Below are 13,206 nucleotides of genomic sequence, written 5' to 3' on the forward strand. Positions count from 1 at the left end.
TGCTTTGCAAGATGCAATTTTTGGACAAACCTAAACGATCCTGTCGCAAAGTGTAGTTCTTCAGCTTCAATTCGAGTCCCCATAAGTACAAAAATTCCCATAGGAAAGCGTGGAAAAATTATTTCGAAGCATCCCGGATCGTAAATCGTGTTTTTGGGTCACCGGCGACTGGTTTCTCAGAATTCTCGATATGGTAATTAATCTTTTTGACAATCTAAACGAATCTATCATAAAGTACGATCTTCTAGCTTTCACGCGAGATTTCGAAAGTTGAAAAATTCCTGCGGGAAAGTGTAGAAAATTTCCTTCGATGTTCCCGTAAAAGCTGCGAAATCCGATGCAAGAAAATTTCGTTGTCCGAATAAAGTGTTACGAAATGCCGCTATCGTAACGCGATCAACGATGTTTGCAGAAGGTGGTCCGAGGCGGACAGGGCACACAAAGTAGAATCCAGATCCCTTACGTGTCAGTTCCCATCGCTGACTCATGGAACAATACGATGATAAACCCTTGCGGCGGGAGACACTTGCAAACTCGACACGGTCGCGTCAAACTTTCACCGTGGTTATTAATTAATTTTTCAGCTGTGCCGCGGGTGCGGCGGTTCTGCTACACCGTGGATGAAATCAATGGGCGAAATCAAGCCTATGATTGTGTCCCTGACTCCGATCGTAAAACAAGGGAACATTGTTCCTCGATTACGAAGGAAACAAAGAGAATTCTCGGAGCCCGGCTCTAGATCGTTGGTGTACGGGTCTTATCATTGGCTTCGCTGCAATATTAAACAGCAGACTCGAACTGTCGATGTCTAAATTCGATATAAAGCGCACGCCTTTCCGATCTACGTATAGCTCGCCTCGAGCACCGAATATCGATTCGACTCGGATTACAGGTTGTCGGAAATAAGATAAAATGTGCGCTCCGTCATTAAAAAAAGATCTCGCTATCTTTGCTTACGATAACGTCGTAATCGTCGGATTATTTTTTACTTCGGATTGATCGCGTTACACGTTTTTATAAGGAAAGCTATGATCGAATTTCTAACTTTTAAATCGACGCGCGAGGCTCGAAGCAACGTTCTCAGTACTAGGCAGAGATTTCTCGGAGTTTTCGATAGGATGTCGGAAATTTGAACAGATCCGTATTAATTGATCGCGTAGCGGGATTTTTCAGCTTCCATTTGCGATATCGAAACGCGAAAAATCTCCATGGGAAAGCATTGAAAACTAATTTCGAAGCAATCCCATGGCCACAGTTTCTGCTTCTCGGTGCTCTATCTGTCGACAGGCTTCCCTCAATTTTCGCGATCACATCGAATATTCCAGCGATTCTAAATTAATCTGTCGCGAAGCACGAACTTCGAGCTTTCGTTTGCGACGTCGAACGTTTAAATGCCTCGCTAGGAAAGCATTGAAAATGAATTTCGAAGCAACCGCGCAGGGCCGAGCCACGTTTCTCCCGGTACCCGGCGACATCATTTTTCTCCGTTTCCCTGTGCGACAATTAATTTCTCCAGAAACTAAACCTAGCGTAAAACACAATCAGCGTTCGCCAGGTCCGACTCGATTTGCAGCACCGCGTTAGCATAAACGACGGCAAAGCAAACGCAATAAGCCGTCGTTTGAAGCGCAGAAATTCCCGGTACCGAAGATTGTATTTTAAAGGGCTGCGTTCCCTTCTTTTTGTTCTTTTCTCTGTCTAATCGGAAGCAAGCGCGTTTAAGAGGGAGCAAAGCGCGGCATTAGCATGCAATTCGGAGATGTTAATTAAACGCAATCGGCTCCTTTGCGCAGTTGTTAAAAAGACATCCGGGCGAGAGACAAATTGAACTGAAATAACGTTTCCCGGAGAAAAACGGCGGAAGGAGGCCGGCCGGCCGGCCCGTTTTACCTTTTCCGCATTTGTAATGAATTCCCTCCTCGCGTAATTACACTCGTCTTTCGAACAAATAGGAGAATGCTTTCTTATTTTTCACCGTTGCCTCTAGCGTCGCGGCGCGGCGGCCGGCCGGCCGGCCGCGCCTCTCTCTCTTTTGTCTTCGCCGGCTTGCATTCGCTTAACCCTCGGCCCGCCCGTAATTTTTCCGAATGTCTTCGCTCTTGACTCCAACAGGGAACACCTTCCCGCCCGTTTACACTTCCAGGCGAAAAAGGATACCCGTTCGTCCGAGAGGAACGTGGAACGGTGGCGAAATTTTCTTGCATCGGGCTGCGCACTTTTTACGGGAAGATCGAATGAAATTTTCTACGCTTTCCCGCAGGAATTTTTCAACTTTCGAGATCTTGCGTGAAAGCTGGAAGATCGTACTTTATGATAGATTCGTTTAGATTGTCAGAAAAATTAATCAGCATATCGAGAATTCTGAGAATCCAGTCGCCGGTGACTCAAAAGCACGATCTGCGATCCGGGATGCTTCGAAATCATTTTTCCACACTTTCCCATGGGAATTTTTGTACTTATCGGGGCTCGAATTGAAGCTGAAGAACCATACTTTGCGACAGGTTCGTTTAGGTTTGTCCAAAAATTGCATCTTGCAAAGGGGAGGATTCGTCGACCGCCTAGAAATTGTCTTTATTCTCTAACAATTATTTCGTAAGATTTTTCTCAGGATTCTTTTTAATATTTACGAGCGAATCCCAGCCGACTCGCAGCAACGACGAATCGAAGAACCGAAATTGCATTTTCCCCTCCTCGATTCGACGCTACGGAACTCGGGTTGCGAGTCACGGATCGACCGACTAATTTTCGCGTTTTGATTTCCTCCCGAGGGAAAAACTGTCGCGCAAAGAGATTTCGGTGTCTTCCGGCCGAAGGACCCGCGGATTTCTGCAGACTAATTCGCGCGTCCCCGGTTTCTGACAGGGCCGGGAGTGTCTCCGGGCCGCTCGGCGAAAATATAGATTTACGCTATTTCCGTGAGCGCCGATTCGTTTTACGGAAATTGAAACAGGATATAATTCCGTGAAAAATCTGTGTCGGCGGCCGACGGTGGTTTTCTTCGGGGAACGTCCTTGCAGGACACCCGGCTCACAATAGAAGGCTACACGTCATTGCCCGATACAAAAGTGGCTGGCCAGAAATCCTCTAAATCTGCGGCCTGGCACGAATTCAAGTTGCAGTTGAACCGATACGGTTCGGGAGAAAAATGGCGAATGCCGCAGTGGAAACAGTAACGAGTTAAATACAGACCGCCGCGGACAAATCTGCTCGAAGCGAACGGCTCTTTTATTAACGAGCATGTTAAACATTTTCCAGCCGGGCTCTCTCTGTTCCCCTGGAACGTGCCTGTGCCAACAAAGTAAATTGCCTTCGCGGCCACCGGAACGCAGGTTCTACGACGAAGAATCCGGCGCAACGCAGGATTCGATCCGCGCAACGAAACGTTCCAATTTCTTGTTCGACCGGATATTTCTTCGTTGGACTTTAACGCGACCGCGAGAGTTACGTTAAATCTACTTGCATGACATTAAAAAACGTGCTTCGAAGTACGATCAAAATATAAGTCGGTATAATTCGGCAACGATTAACCCGTCGCGAAATTTTTAACAGCTTCGTTACGCGTTCCCGAATTTGGGAAAGTTGTCGATATTTCAACGCTTACAGTTTCTTCGGGAAAGATCGTACGGCAACGAACTTGAGCTTATTTTGAAGCTCAAAACCTCTACTTTCGCGACCCATAGCTTATTTTCGGCCACGATATTCTCCCACGACGCTGCATCACGGTACGCGGTACGGTGTCCGATACGATCCGAGCAGCGAATCTTCCCTCAAATCGTGCAAATTCGAACGGCTCTAGAAACGTCTAAAAATTTTTCTCCCAGCTGTGCCTAGCACGAGGTCGTAGATCGAAGCTTCCTCTTTGCAACGACCGCTTGAAACTTGCTCTACGATTTTTTCTCGTAGTTCGGCACGCTAAAAACCTCGCACCTCGCGGCGCGTGCCGTATACAGTAATGTCTCCCTAACTGACGCTCTCAGATGACGCTCTAACTGACGCACAAAAATGGACGATTTTAGAGAAGGAGATACGATTATTCGAGCCTTCCAGCTCGTTTTTATAGTTGTCGACAATTCGTGACTATAAATATGAACCGCGAGGATCGAATAATCGTATCTCCTCTCCCTAAATTGTCCATTTTCGTGCACAATCCGAGCGTCAATCGAAGAGACATTACTGTACGTTGCGAAATAATGCGAGGAGTCGCGCGCGCGCCGAATGTCACGATGCCTCCGTCAAGGATTGAGCCTAATTCCGAGGGGGTCGCGGATAAAAATGTTCGACCCTTGAGGACTCGTGGACGGGGGATGCGCGTTCACGCATCGAGTCGCGTGGATCGTTATTCGGACGCGTTCGCGGTGAAACCGATTCCGCGTCGAATTTATTTTTATTGTGCGGCCGGCTCCGTGAGCCGTTCGTCGGTTGTAATATTCGATGTAATCGCATTAGGGTCGCCGGGAGGGCACCGTGATTTTCTATGCGCTCGTCGGAGAATATTCGATCCGGGCTCTAATATATGTAGCTCCGCATCCGATACAGCGATACCGTAAAAAGTTCGGCGGCGTAATACGGGTTTCACGGCCGGCGGAGGGGCGAAGAGGGCCATCATTCGTCCTCGGCGGTGAATATTCCGCGGCGGGGGCCGACGGTGTATAGGGCCGCGGAACGACTAAACTCGCGTCGCGCCGATAACCGGTTCACCATTACGAGCAGATTTCGTTTTCGTTCATCCAGTTTCGGTATCAGCTATCGGCCACGGTTTTCCACCGGGCTCTCTTTCCGCGGAGCTTCTTGCCTGTTGGTCCGACCCACCGAATTTACAACCGACACCCGTGTCTGCTCCGTTCCCGCGCGCTTCCGGCACCCTTCTTCTTCGTCTTCCTTTTCTTCCTGTTCCCTTCGTCGGCCGGTTTTCCCTCGACCGCCGGCCCGCCGAACAATTTCCGCGCCGGCCAAAAAATAATCTACGAGCCACCGGCGATGGACGCGCCTCGCCTTGCCTCGCGTTGCCTCGTCTCGGCTCGCCTTCAATGCAGCCAGGATAATTCCCTGTCGCGTCGCTGCGAACTCGCCCGCTCGTTGCATCGACAAATTTAATCACAACATTTTCACGCGAAGAGATTTCTTTTCCCCTCGCAATCGACGCACGCCGAGGTATCGCTGCCTCGCGATTTTTTTCTTCCGCGTTGTTGGAATGCTTCGAGAATTATCGACGACTCGTTTCTGCCTCGTTGAGTCAGTGCTATGAGAAGATATTCAACACCTTGCTGTAGTTCGACGAGCTGTCCGACTCGCCGTGGAAATTTCTGGCAATCATTTATTGAGTATAGAGCGTTGTTCTGTACTTTAACATGTTATTAATATTAATTGTAGTATTGTTAATATTATTATAGTATTATTATTAATATTATTGTAGTATTATTAATATCGATATTATTAGTATTAGTATTATTAATATCGATAATATTAATTAATATAATTATTAATATTGATAATAATAATTAATATAATTATCAATAGCAATATTTACTCAAAAAATTCGCACAATATCAAAGTCATTTAATTAACGAAACCGAAACTAGAAAGTGAATTTTTCCCTATGCGAAATATCGATTCAGCTATTTTCTATTTAAAAGATCCTAGTAACATTCACTTTGTTCAATACACTACAATAAAAATGAATTTCAAGAAACGATAGCAATCGAAAAACGTCTAATCGCAGCAACCGCGAAGTAACTGATACGTCAAGGAATTACAAAGAAAACGGACGACGGACTTCGAGCATTAAATTGATTACGTGTAACAATCGGCATTGAAATCACGTAAGCCCGAAGGTCCAAGGCGGCCCGACCCGGCCCGCGAGCCGTGTAAACAGCCGTAATGAGCGCCGGCAGCGTAGAAGTTTATTACCGTGCGTGCGCGGCGGGAACACGAAGTTTATGATGCTCGCCGTCTTCTTTAATCTTAACGTATTATTTTTCAGTCCCTCTGTGTTCCCGGCGAGAAAAATAAAAGATATTAATTTCAGGCATTTACCCCGTTACTGCGTGGGAAAGAGAGCGTAGAGAAAGAACGAGCGACAGAGAGAGGAAGAGGGAGGGTCAGAGGGGACAGAAAGAGAGAGAGAGAGGGAGTGAGTCTAGCAGGGGGAGAGGGAGAGCCTAGCAGAGAGAGAGAGCCTAGCAGAGGGACAGAGAGAGAGAGCCTAACAGAGGGAGAGAGAGAGAAAGAACCTAGCAGAGGGAGAGAGAAAAAGAGAGTACCTAGCAGTGGGAGAGAGAGAGAGCCTAGCAGAGGGAGAGGGAGAGCCTAGCAGAGGGAGAGAGAGAGCCTAGCAGAGGGAGAAAGAGAGTCTGGCAGACGGAGAGAGAGAGAGAGAGAGCCTAGCAGAGGGAGAGAGAGAGAGAGAGCCTGGCAGACGGAGAGAGAGAGAGAGAGAGAGAGAGAGAGAGCCAGCAGAGGGAGAAAGAGAGAGAGCCTAGCAGAGGGAGAGGGAGAGCCTAGCAGAGGGAGAGCACGCGCTGCCTGGATTAATAAGGTTTTCATTCACAACATTATTCGCCTTTGACCGCAACGGGTCTAGAACACGGACCGTGAAATAACACAGCGACCAGCCCCGGTACCACTGTCATGGTAACTTGCCGAGCTAACTTTATGCGAACGCTCCTGTTCCACCGACAATCCACAATTTTCTTCAATTCTGCCGGAAACTATCGGCCATGGTGTTTCGGCGTCGGCTACGGTGCCGGAACGAAGAATAAGACCCCTCGACGTCTTTCGTAATTATTTAGGCTTAAGCACGCGAAATTCGTACAGATTTATAACGAACGCGTTGCACAGTAATGTCTCCCTTACCGACGCTCAGATTGTCCACTAAGTTGGACAATTTGGGAGAGAGGGGATACGATTATTCGAGCCTCGCGTATATCCTTTTTATAATTGTGGACAATTTGTAACTTTAAAAATAAACCGCGAGGCTCGAATAATCGTGTCTTCTCTTCCCAAATTGTCCAGTTTTGTGCGCGATCTGGGCGTCAATTAGGGAGACATTACTGTACACGGGAGCTGAGTCGAACTCTTCTGGGGTCGCGGCTTTTAAAAAAATTAGTGCGATATTCGGTTGCAAGGAAATTACGAGAACGCGACGATAAAATGATGCTCGACCAAAAATGCACGAACAATTTTCCGCTTTGATAAACGAATAAATTCGATAAATAAAATAAATCCGGCAAATAAAGTAGTTCGATGAAATAAATTCGATAAATTAATCAATTCGACAAATAAAATAAGTTCGATGAAATAAATTCGATAAACAAATAAATTCAATAAATAAATAAATTCGACAAATAAATAAATTCGATAAATAAATTAATTCGATAAGCAAACAAGTTCGACAAATAAGTGATCTCAAGTTCCAGAATTATGGCTGCTCGAAGGAACGAATCTCTTTTATTAGGCGACTCTGTTCGTCGCTGTCGGATCGAGCCGCGTTATCCGGGGTGTATCGGCGATTTTTCGCGATATCGACAATCGAAAAATGAATGCTCGAGTGCTCGACGCTTTCACGGGCCTGAATAGCGCCGATTCCCCCGAGTCGGGTCGCCCGCGGGCTTCTGGAAGCTAATTAACAGGCCGATTCACGGGATCGGTCGGCCCGCCTCGGCGATGGTGTCTCGCAGGAGCCACTGTTTATGTCGACCATTGTTCCCTCGATCGGGGCCCCGCGAACGCGTTAATTAATTCCCGTTCGAATGTTTCGTCTCGCGGACAATACCTCTCGATTTTTGACGCGACGCCTGCCTGCTAAGCAACTTCCGGCGTCCTGGCGTCTTCGATCGCACAGAGCGTGTCCCGATGACCCGGTTACGATTCGATTAGAGAACAATTTGCGGTTCGTGGTCTTCTTGTGAACCGTACAGGCAATCTGGACGATCGAATTCGTGATTTATTTAAGAAAATCTGCGATCTTTTCTTTTTAATCACGTCCAAGGGAATGTATACCTTTTGGTCACCCGGTATGTTGTTCCGTGATAAACACGCGCGTGTCAGAAAATAGCAGATGATTCACCGCCTGTCGTAGCTGCAAATTGTTATAAAAACAAGATCTAGAGAAATATCGTCCCTCTTTCACAAAATTTCTTTTCACAACAATTACTTCGCTCGTATAAACAAATCAGCCTAAGAAAATTCAGACGCGACGAATCGCAAAAAAAAGCGTCGTCGCGTTCGAAAAGACGTTCGAGCATCGCCGTTATTACGTACCGGAGCGAATTATGTAATCCAGCCGTAATTATCCGCAATTATCGCGAGAAGTTGTTTCGCGCATTTGTAAAATTAATAAAAGTACGCGGCCATAGACCGGGTAATTTCGAGCGTCGAGGAATATTAATCGAGCGGTTCCCGGAATGTCTCGTAATCTCGTCGACCGGTGTATTACAAGGTTCTCGCAGGGGGGTGGATTGTTATGCGTGGGCGTGTCCCGCAGAAGGGTGCCAGAGAGCGCTTTCACGCAACGGACCTGAATAATTCCTATTTTCTTTCATTTGCCATTAGAGTGGCGGAGTTCATCGATCGCGGAGCCAGGGCCGCGCGGCGGACCTCGCTTGTAATCATTGTTGCTCGCCGCCTGTCGGCCATAACGCAATCAAGACGTTGAAAACGGGGATCCATCCGACAAGCAACGGCCGACGTCGAATCACCGTAATTCGCCATTGTAATTCGACGTCGCCCGGCCATTGTTTCCGGCTCGAAAAATCGGGACACCGGCTAAAAATGAATACACCGAACGATCGCCGCCCTTCGAAATTCGTTGCTGGATTTCTATCGATTTGTTAAGAATTTTGCCGCGAGATACGCGTCGCCATTAATTAGAACGAACGGGAGACAAATTTGCTTCGTTTTTCTAATTATTTTGATATCGTTTAATATCGCAATTTTCTCTGTTTTATATTCGCGCAAGATGCGACAAATTTTCTCTAATTCGCACTCAGATTGCGCACAGAAATGGACAATTTGAGAAGAAGAGATACGATGACTAATAATAATATAATAATACGAAAACAACCTTGGCATAATCTCGCGGCTCGTTTTTATAGTTACCGATCGTCAACGACTATAGATTGTCCATTTTTGTGCGCAATCGGAGACAAATTTGCTTCCTTCTTTAATTATTTTGATATCGTTTAATATCGTAATTTTCACTGTTTTACGTTCGTACAAGATACCCAGGAGTCACCTAAAAATTCATTTGTCCCTGCCCTGGATTATATTAAATTAAAGCAACGATGCGCCCGATTTAATTTCACTAGCTCTCTCTCTCTCTCTCTAATTTCTCGTTTTCACTTCGACTGTTATTTTATTTAGCTCGTGCGAACTCGCGAAATCCGGCGATCGCGTTAGCAAACATTAATTGACTCGTTTCCATCATAAGGTGTCGCCTCGGACTGTTTCTTCCGAGCGTCGATCGGGCACCGCCTTTTGCGGATCGAGCTCTAGATTATGCGAATTGGACACGCTTCGCTGTGTAATTTGCGTTCCGCTCGATAGAATCATGACCGTTTGCTGGAACAACGATTGGGACGTTAAGATCTACGATATCGATTTACTCTTCTAATTCTCTCGCATTTCGTAGATCGCTGGCATCGATCTACTACGCGATCCGTCAGCGTGGAAACGAGCTTCGCCGGGGTTGTAAAAATAATCCTGTAACCCAATTGCAGGTGTCACGTGTTGACAATTGAACGAACGACTGTCCGCTGAAACTAGTTTCTGATAAGACCGCGTTTATTATTTAAATATCATTGTTAATAATTGATACGCGAACGATCACGAAGGTGTCCTCGCGAGCCTGGATACGACCGCGCCTCGGTTATCCGTACCGCTGTCATCCGAACTCTTTATTATTCGTTCATTTCTGCGTCAACAATTCATTTCGCATTGTTGGCTCGTCCCTTTGTATCAATTTTTATTGTTTCGCGTATAAACGAAAATTTAAGAAGATCCATCCAGGACAGAGAAGAGAATTTGCTGTGGAAAACAACGAGCATTAATTCTTAATCGAGTAATTAATCGTTCCCGAATTAATCACAAGTTATAACAATAGTCATAGAATTTAAAAAACAAATGAACAATGATATTATAACCGATTTATAATAATTTATACTAAATAAGGAATTGTAATCGTGAATCGGATGGTTGTCCAACCATGATTTCGTTGTTACACTTACAAAAATCGCTGTCTCCTAATTTCGAGTTCGATAAACTGTTTTACGATGGAATAAAAATGTACATAAATAAATAAATGAATAAATATAAATAAAAATGTACAAAGAGTCAAGCGAATATCGGTGACATCGTCGGATCCGATTGCTCTCCGTTTCGAGATACGATAAATACAATAATGTCCCTCTAATTGACGCTCAGATTGTCCACTAAAATGGATAATTTGGGAAGAAGAGATACGATTATTCGAGCCTTACGGTTTATTTTTATAGTTATAAATCGTCCACAATTATAAAAACGAGCCGCAAGGCTCTCCTCTTCCCAAATTATCCATTTTAGTGGACAATTTGTGCGTCAGTAAGGGAGACATTACTGTATCGACGGTTCGCTGGCACCAATTGATCTCGACGAGTAAAAACTATTGTCCCTTCTTCTGGCTATTAGTGTTCCCGATGTTAAATTAGTGGCCGAGCCACCGAAAAGCGGACACGGGTGGACAGGCACGCGAGAGCTCGCCGGTAATCGGTTCGGAAGCTGGTCCGAGGAGCTAACAATAAGAGGATAAGGTAGCGCAGAGGGTTGTTCTAAGTAGTTGCAACAAGGCACGACTCTTCGCCGGACAGGCCGAGCACGCGTCAGTTTCTACGGAGGTCTCGATCCGCATTCCGCGACCTGGGAAAAAAACCGGAGAAATCGATGGACTGCTGATCGGTCTCGTATCGTAAATATCGTTATGGCCGCGCGGTAATTCGAACGTCGTACGCAGCGGCCGTACGTTTCCAATCGGTGCAACCATTTCCGTTATGGTCCTTTCTCCTTCTATAGTTTCGTTCTCTCTCTCTCTCTCTCTCTTCTTCTGTGTTTCCTCTTTCTGCCTCTTTCGACATTTTCAGTCGCTTTCTTTCTCTCCCGCTTGCGAAAGTTTCTCGATCATTTTGCAAACTCGTAAGTAGTACGAGTCAATGAAATGTCGGACGTCGACAAATTTTGCCTGTCCGACTTCTCGTCGATTATACCGCGCTAGTAATTACTTTCTATAGAAACATATAATATGTAGAAACATATAATATCTAGAATATATAGAATATATATGGTTTTATGCGATAACGTTATAATATTCGGTACTCAAAAATAATTACAGAAAAACATTGGACAAAATTTAAGCAACTTTGACCGACGACAACTCCGCGGAAAATCGTCGTAGGATGACGACTCTATTTTTAATTCGAAGCTTGAAATCTCTGCTTTAAAACAGTTATTCTAGTTTTTGATTTCGATGTTTCGATTTCGATGCACCCTCGCCGCTGCAACCCTTTAAAAACGCGAGGCCATGTGTTCGTCGCATTGAAAATTGCCAAGTTCGACGAAACGCACGGACTTCGAAAAATTTTTCTCGCAGATGCCGTTCGCAGTCGAACGAAGCTCGTACCTTCCCCTTTAATTGGAAAAAAAAGAAACTCGGCTGCGATTTTTTTTCGCCAAGTTACAGCACTTTAAAGTGACCCTCGCATTTTTGGCACGTAGGGAGCATGCCAAGGGTTGGCCATGGAAAGGGTTACTTTCAAGTGCTGTAACTTCGGTGGAAAAAATCGCAGCCGGGCTTCTTTTTTTCTCAATTAAAGAGGAAAGTTCGAGCTTCGTTCGACCGGAAACGGCATCTCCGAAAAAAATTTTTCAAGATCCGTGCGTTTCGTCAAAGTTGACAATTTCCAAAAGTAAATTTTCAATACGACGAACACGGCCTCGCATTTAAAGGGTTGCGATGGCGAGGGTGCGTCGAAATTAAAAACCAGAATACGTGTCTGAAAGTAGAGGATTCAGGCTTTAATTTAGAAGTAAATTCGTCGTCCTACGATGATTTTTCGCGGAGCTGTAGTCGGTCGAAGTTGACCAATTTTTATGCAAAATTTTCTATGCTATAATTATTTTGTCTCTCTCGAGCAGTCTCTCTCTCTCTCTCTCTCTTTTTATTTCCAATTGCACGCGTGTCTCTCTTCCTCTCTTTTGCAGTCCGCCGTTCTCTCGTTCTCTATCCGTCTGGTTCTCTCTCGCTTCGGCTCCTCTTTTTTTCTCGTGGCCGATCGTTCTCTGTCCGGCCCGCTTAGCCCCGGTCATCCTTTTTACCTTATTCCACGACCCTTCCGCGCTCTTTCCTCTGGATTCCACCTATTCACCGCTTTCCTTCCGCCATTTTTACGAGCCACGAATATCGCCGGAGCCTTCCGGGACGAAACAACCCTGCGAAATACAGTCCGCAGCCGAATGATAGCCCACTTAGCATTTTCGTTCGCTTTCGCGGATTTCGCCGGCGAAATATGTGTGCTTCGGCCACATCCTCTGTATATGTATACGTCGTTCCTTGTTCGATCGAATGCTCCATTAAATTCTACCTTCGATTTTGCACCTGGCCTGGAAATTTACTATCGTAGCGCCCGGAGATCGACGAGTTCACGGCGCTTTTTGCTGCTCGCCGCACGCCGATCAATTCTCGATATTCGCTAATCTATAGTTGCTTAATATCAACGAGATAAACGTCTCTCAATCGTAACCAAACAGCTGATAAACACTTTCAAGATTGTAAATAATTTTACGAAACATTTTTATAAGCGATCTTCCAACGCATTTTCATAAACACCGCGCCCGACGGTATTAAAAGCGACCGACAGACTCGACGGTTCGTTCGGCGACGATTTTCCGTCGCGACGTGCGGAATCTCGCGCGAGGCACGTCCCCTAGAAGATAATTAGACGTTCCTTGTACATATGTTTGCCCGGGGAAAGAATTACAACGGAGGTGCACCCGGTGACAAGCGAGAGCAGCCGGGGCGTTAGTATAATAAGGTCGAACGGTAATAGCGTTTGTCGCGTGAAACGCCCGAATTGTTTCAGGAAACTCCTGGCGCTGGCTGCTGGTACGTGTGCACCAACACGTGCTTCCCGTGTCGCAGAGAGACAAATTAATAGGCCACGAGACGCATTAGGATCGGAT

The 13,206-nt window shown here is 45.8% G+C and overlaps 1 protein-coding gene across 2 annotated transcripts in view; it reads right to left on the bottom strand.

The window, feature by feature from the left end:
* LOC117227051 (neural cell adhesion molecule 2) overlaps positions 1–13,206 on the bottom strand; it is a 303,120-nt gene that overhangs the window by 234,669 nt on the left and 55,245 nt on the right. The gene's annotated exons all lie outside the window — the stretch shown is intronic.

The sequence above is a fragment of the Megalopta genalis genome, chromosome 5 (genome assembly GCF_051020955.1).
Source record: "Megalopta genalis isolate 19385.01 chromosome 5, iyMegGena1_principal, whole genome shotgun sequence".
NCBI classification, from domain to species: domain Eukaryota; kingdom Metazoa; phylum Arthropoda; class Insecta; order Hymenoptera; family Halictidae; genus Megalopta; species Megalopta genalis.